Raw genomic sequence first — 6,000 nt, 5'->3', positions numbered from 1 at the left:
ACCACAGTCGACGTTTGCGGCCAAGATCTTTTCGTGTGGGAGACCTAGTTCTTCGGCTCACGCAAAAAAGTCATGAAAAACTCGAGTCACCATGGCTTGGTCCCTATATTGTCACGGAAGTAATCGGAGGAGGAGCATACGAGATAAAGGACAAGAAGACAGGGGTGGAGGAGCAAAACCCCTGGAACGTGGCGCAACTCATACGGTTCTACGCCTAGAGCTAAAATATAGTCCTTGTAAAACTTCAATGTACTGAAACGCCCACGAGTTTTCAGACGCACTCTTTTCCTTTTTCGGGGCACCGAGTGGGGCCGGGAAAGGTTTTTAATGAGGCGGGCTCGTGGTGCTGCAATATAATAAAGATAGTGTCAATATAACTTTTCTTTCTCGACATGCTCAAATCTCCGACCCGACGAATTTCAATATAGTTCCTCGCATAAAAGAAAGCCTCGCCTTGGTATTAAAATACCTCGTGAGTCAATAAAAATACAAAATAGTACTAAATAAAGAAGCTCGGGGCTGATATTCGCCAAAACTACATATTATTGCCTTGGTTCAAAACCTCGCATTATACAAATACAGTGAATAGCCACCGAAAACACTTGGGGGCTAGACAAATATAGAAACATAATGTTTGCTGCACAATACAATCACAATCATAATTTACAAGGAGGAATTGTCTACCAAAGGAAAATAATCAGTCATGATTCAATATATCATCAAGGGTAACTCTGTTCTCTTCAGGAGCAGCGCCAAGAAAATCAGCATAATGACCGTCCGCAAAAAAGTCGGCATCCATCCGAAGAAGGTCTTCAATCATTTCTTCAGCTATAGGCGAAACCTTCGTGTTAATACGATCAACACCAACTCTTCGCCGCCGTACCTTCGCGTGAACCTTTGCAACAACTTGGGTCAAGTCAAGCTTTGAGTGGCAGATCTGAAGCATGATAAGGGCAAATCTGGCGCCAGCTACCAGTTGAGCTTTGACAAAGTCATGGATCCTGTGAGCATCCTTAAATTTCTCCATTAACTCGAGAAGAGTTTTTGGTTGAATGTTCCGAGGAAACATAGAGTTATAAACCATAGACAAGGTCTTCGTACAGAAGTCAAGGAAGTCGCGAGTTTGAGAGGCGCGATCCTGAAATCTGACAATTTGGCGGGTCCTCTCTGGGGTAGCCCAAAACAGAGAACCGTGATCAAGGGAAAGGTTAACAAGGAGGTTTGCCCTAGTATTTACCCTCTCATCTTCGGCAACAGCATCAGTAAAGGAACCTATTAAAACAAAGGAGCAGAAAGATTTAAGAGACGTAGCATGAAGATGGAAGATATCGAGGGTAAAACAAGCATACCCGACATATCCGCACTGGCTTCATTCATTAACTCGAGCATGAAATTCTCTCGAGCAGTCGCCTTCTCAGCCTCGGAAGTAGCAATCTCCCTAGCAGCCATGGCCTCGCGAGCTTGTTGAAGTGCAATTTTTTCGGCTTCAGATGACTTACGAGACTTTTCCAACATCACAAGTGTTTGCTTCTTCGCATACCGGAGTTGCCGCCGAAGTTCATCTAATTCTTGCGGCAAGGAATCTTCGGCAGGTGTAGTATCAGCAAAAGCTCTCCTTGAGCGAGAAGAAGAAGGCGAAGTATTGGAAGGACCAGGAGCTGGCGTATAATTGTCAAAAATCAACCGGAAAAAAGAAATATTTCGACATCAATCACCGAGTAAAGATAGATTTCCATTCATTCCCATAATATATACATGTCTATTACAAAAGAAGGACCTTCTAGAGACCTATCGAAGCAGCTTATCGCCAAAGAACACTACGGCGACAATACCAAAAGAAAGAGGTACGCTAAAAAGAAAAAAGCAAAGATGCATTCAACTAGACCTCCGGCCTTGATGAGCTAGGAGTCGAAGACGGTTTGATCCCGAGATAGGCCAGGATTTTCTTCGTGTTGGGCTTAGCTGCCTTAATCAACGACTTCCACCTCGATTGCTCTATCTCGCTCGTTGTCGCCAACTTTCGCCCGGCCGATAGTTTGCCGGCTATCGGCAACCAAAGCAACAAGTGTTTTCAACGGCGACCTTCATATTCTCATGACGCACCTTCAGCCCAAGATCTTCCGGTGGATCAAAGCACTTGGCCGATTAAGGAAAGTTGCGGGTTCCTCTTTCTTTGGGAAGAAATAGGGAAAGAGCCGCGACAGCCCTGCTTTAGCGTGATCAATGCCTTCGCGTGCCTCTGACCCATGAAACTCGAGGAAAGAAAGGGCGTCGAGAAGAGGATCATCGTCGGGATCTTCAAGTTCAAACTCTTGAGCCGTTCTATCTGTCAAGGAAGAAACTTATTGAGCAACAAACGAGTGCAGAAAAGAAAATACAAAGGATATGAAATGGTTCAGATACTTACTGAGAAAGCGGCGACTTTGCGTCCTTATACGCTTAAGGATCGCTTCCTCGCGAGCAGATTGTGCAGTTATATGCTCGCTCAGTGAAGTTTCGGCAGCGTGAAGCCTCCTCCTAAGATCTTCGACACTAGCAGCTTCAGTCTTGGCCTTGTCAGCCTCTGCTCTGGCTTGAACAACATCTAATTCAGCTTTCTTACGAGCCTCTTCACTTTGCTCTAATTTTTGAGTAAGTGCATTGGCACGCTCGTTGATAGCCGCCAATTTTTCTGCCAAGAAAGATAAAACTTCGTTAAAATATCGACAACAAAGGAGTAACAGAGTAATGGTAAAAAAGAAAGCAGCAAGGCATCACCTTCAGCTTGGTTAGCATATTCACGATACCCAATGAATTGAGCACCGATGCGAATAAGCTCTTTGATCATGGGCTGTTAAGAAAAGAAAGGGACAAAGCAAGAAAATTTCGGTATGAGAAAAATATAATGGTATTCAGAAGCAAACAGAGGAAGTACAGACAGTGACAAGAGTATGGAGAACTTACATCATCCAAGAGAGGGTTCGAAGAGCTACTTAATTGGAGACTCGGCTCCGGAATTGCTTCAGTCCTTGCCCTTTTCGGCGAAGGGACAAGGGGGCTCGAAGGAGGAGTAGATGTGCCGACGTTTTGTTGAGGAGGCGAGGATTCTTCTCCCTCAACTGGCTTTTCCGAAATAACTAGAGTATGTGACGTACTCGTTCGAGCAGCCACATCCAAAGTTGGTGTTTCTTCATCATCATCACTGTGGAAAAAGAGGTGGCAGCATAAAAAGCAAGGCAAACAAAATTCTTCGAATAGAAAAATAAAAAAGACAGGGAACTCACGAACTGATGAGACTCTCGAGATATGGGTCATACGCTGCCTTTCGCGGTGAAGGAGCAACTTCTTCGGGTTGGGAGGTCCCGGAATCCTCGACATCACTCCTTTTCCTTTTGTTCTTGGGAGAAACAGCAGGAGGAGGAGATTGTGCTGATGTAGTACCTTCAGAGGCAGCATCCTTTTCAATAGATCCCGCAGATTTTCGAGAATCTGCGGGTTCATTCACAAAAGAGGGGGCCTCCTGGTTGTCATCGGCGACAACAGCCCTTTCCTCGACATCTCCACCCTCAGGAAGAGGAGGAAGAGAAGCCATAGTAGGATGGTTCTGTAGAAAAATAACGACAAAAGAAAAATTAGAGAGATATCAATAGAATGAGATGCAGGAAAAGTTCGGAACAAGATAAAAATTCGAGAAGACAAAATACCTTGGGGAGAGGATTGGTGGAGCTGTATGGTTCCACGCGGCAAGAGGAGGGAATAGGATCCCTCTTGCTCAGCGAGGAAATTCTTCGAATAAGCTTTTCCAAGTCCTTCACGGAAAGATCATTGGAGAGCCTATTGGCGTCATTTTCACCAAACATATGTCCAAAGGGGATTTTTGCGAGCCTGAAGAGGCTGCACTCTAATCCTAAGAAAATAGGCAGTGATTTGAACACCAGACAGCTCCTTGCCTCGAGTATTTTGAAGCTGATGAATACGAGACATAAGTGCTTCTGTCGCCTTTTTCTCTTCTTCGGAAGCTTCAGCATCCCGAGAGCGGCGGCGTTGAATTTTGGCACTTCCGTCAAAAGGGACTATGTTGTGCTCTACAGAGTTGGCACTTTCTTCGTGTATGTAGAGCCACCTTTTGCGCCATCCTTGGACAGAATCAGGAAATTTGACGTCGAAGTAATCAACGTCAGCTCGGACACAGATAACAACACCACCTATGTTATAGGTGGCGTTGTGAGCGCCATTGCGGCGAAGGCAGAAAATGCGTTTCCAAAGAACCCAATTAGGAGGGATTCCAAGGAAGCATTCGCACAGTGTGATGAAAATAGAAATGTGAAGGATGGAATTGGGGGTCAGCTGGTGCAGCTGAATCCCATAGACAAAGAGAAGGCCGCGGAGGAAATCGTGAATTGGGGTAGAAAGGCCGCGGATGAGATGATCAACGAAACTAACCCGGTACTCCATTGGAGGGTTGGGGTAGCTTTCTTCGCCGGGAAAGCGGATGGCGTCTTCTTTCTTCATCAAGCCAAGCCTCTTCAAGCATGTTGACGTCTTGGTTGGAGATTTTAGATCTCTCCCACTCAAGATCTTCAGCGGCCATCTTGGATTCTGGAGTACTGTGGCGAGTGAGTCGCGTGCGCGGTGGCATCAACGGCACTGGAAAAAGCAATGCTTGTGCGTGCGGAAGATCAAACAGAGTTGGGCGCAAGGGAAGTTTTTGCAGAGGGGAACAGATGTGCGGCGCAAGCGAAGGAGTGGACCGAGGTTGAAGAAAGGTTTATATAGGATTCGGGAGAAGTAATGCACCGTTGGATGAAGAAATCGTGTGGTGAAAAAAGATCTAGTAGATAAAAGGGTAAAAAGGTATTTTTACTGAGGTGGAATAGCACAGGCGTTACCGTACGTGCGCCAGGAAAAGCGGAGGACGTGTGTCCCCCACTTGCACGACGTGTCAACGTGGTGGGAACAATGGACCCACAAGGCAGAAAAATCCCGACTATTAATAGAGATGAAGTGAATTTGACAAAGGAAAGTATGTCGATAAGAAAAATAAAAGGAGAATGGCGACAGGAGAAGTTATTTGAATACTTCGGGAGCCTTTGGTCAAATACAAGTTTTTGCCCAAATGCTCGGGGCTACTCGATAAAAGTAAAATTTCGACTATGGCAATATAGAATTGGGAGCCTACAACCAAGCACAAGTTCGTGGCGTAGCCTCGGGTTCCCATCGAGCGCTGTTCGCGCACCCGAGAGATAAAAAAAAAAGAGAATATCGGGAAATAATGACAATATAGCGACAAGGCGGACTAAAATGTTGAGCCTACAACCAAACACAAGTTCTTGGCTGTAGCCTCGGGGGCTACTCCCATCGGGAACGCTGTTCGCGTGCCCGATGAAATTAAAAAAGGAAAAGGAAGAAAGATAGAAAAGCAAGAGAGTATATTTCGAGTTATAATTAACTCTACATATACTCCCATCGGGAGATTAATATAAGTCATATTTGACTCGATAAAATGTGCCATTCCAACAGCCGGAAAAGCACTCGACAATATATTCTCGTAACGCCAAAGTTGCGATCAATTTCTGAATGCCGCAAATTTGCGAAGGTAAGACCCCGCATCCGTTCTGCTGGGCGTGGCATCGCCGAAGACTCGCGCTCAGCTACTTTTATCCGTATCAACAGATACGAAGAAAAATCCTAACGGACGCGTTAGGTACTCGATAAATTTGACCGGGACTCGACGGAATGGTAAGACCTTAAGCGGCACTCGTCGAAGTTTGCACCAAGTATCCCGAGATCATGTCCAGGGACGTGATCTTGAAGTAGGTTTTTGCGGATTGCCACTAGAGCAGTTAACTAGTACCTGATCCGTCAGATGAACTAGCCCCAATTACCATTATCCCTGTACAAAATAGAATTTTATATGGAGAAATATAAAAGAGTTAAAGCTCTCGAATAAAAATAAACAATGGAGATTTTCCCCGACTCTACGATTCGAGCAAAATCTCGGGGCTACCGACATAGGCATCC

Source organism: Lolium rigidum, chromosome 5 (assembly GCF_022539505.1).
Source record: "Lolium rigidum isolate FL_2022 chromosome 5, APGP_CSIRO_Lrig_0.1, whole genome shotgun sequence".
NCBI classification, from domain to species: Eukaryota; Viridiplantae; Streptophyta; class Magnoliopsida; order Poales; family Poaceae; genus Lolium; species Lolium rigidum.
This window is presented reverse-complemented; position numbering follows the sequence as displayed.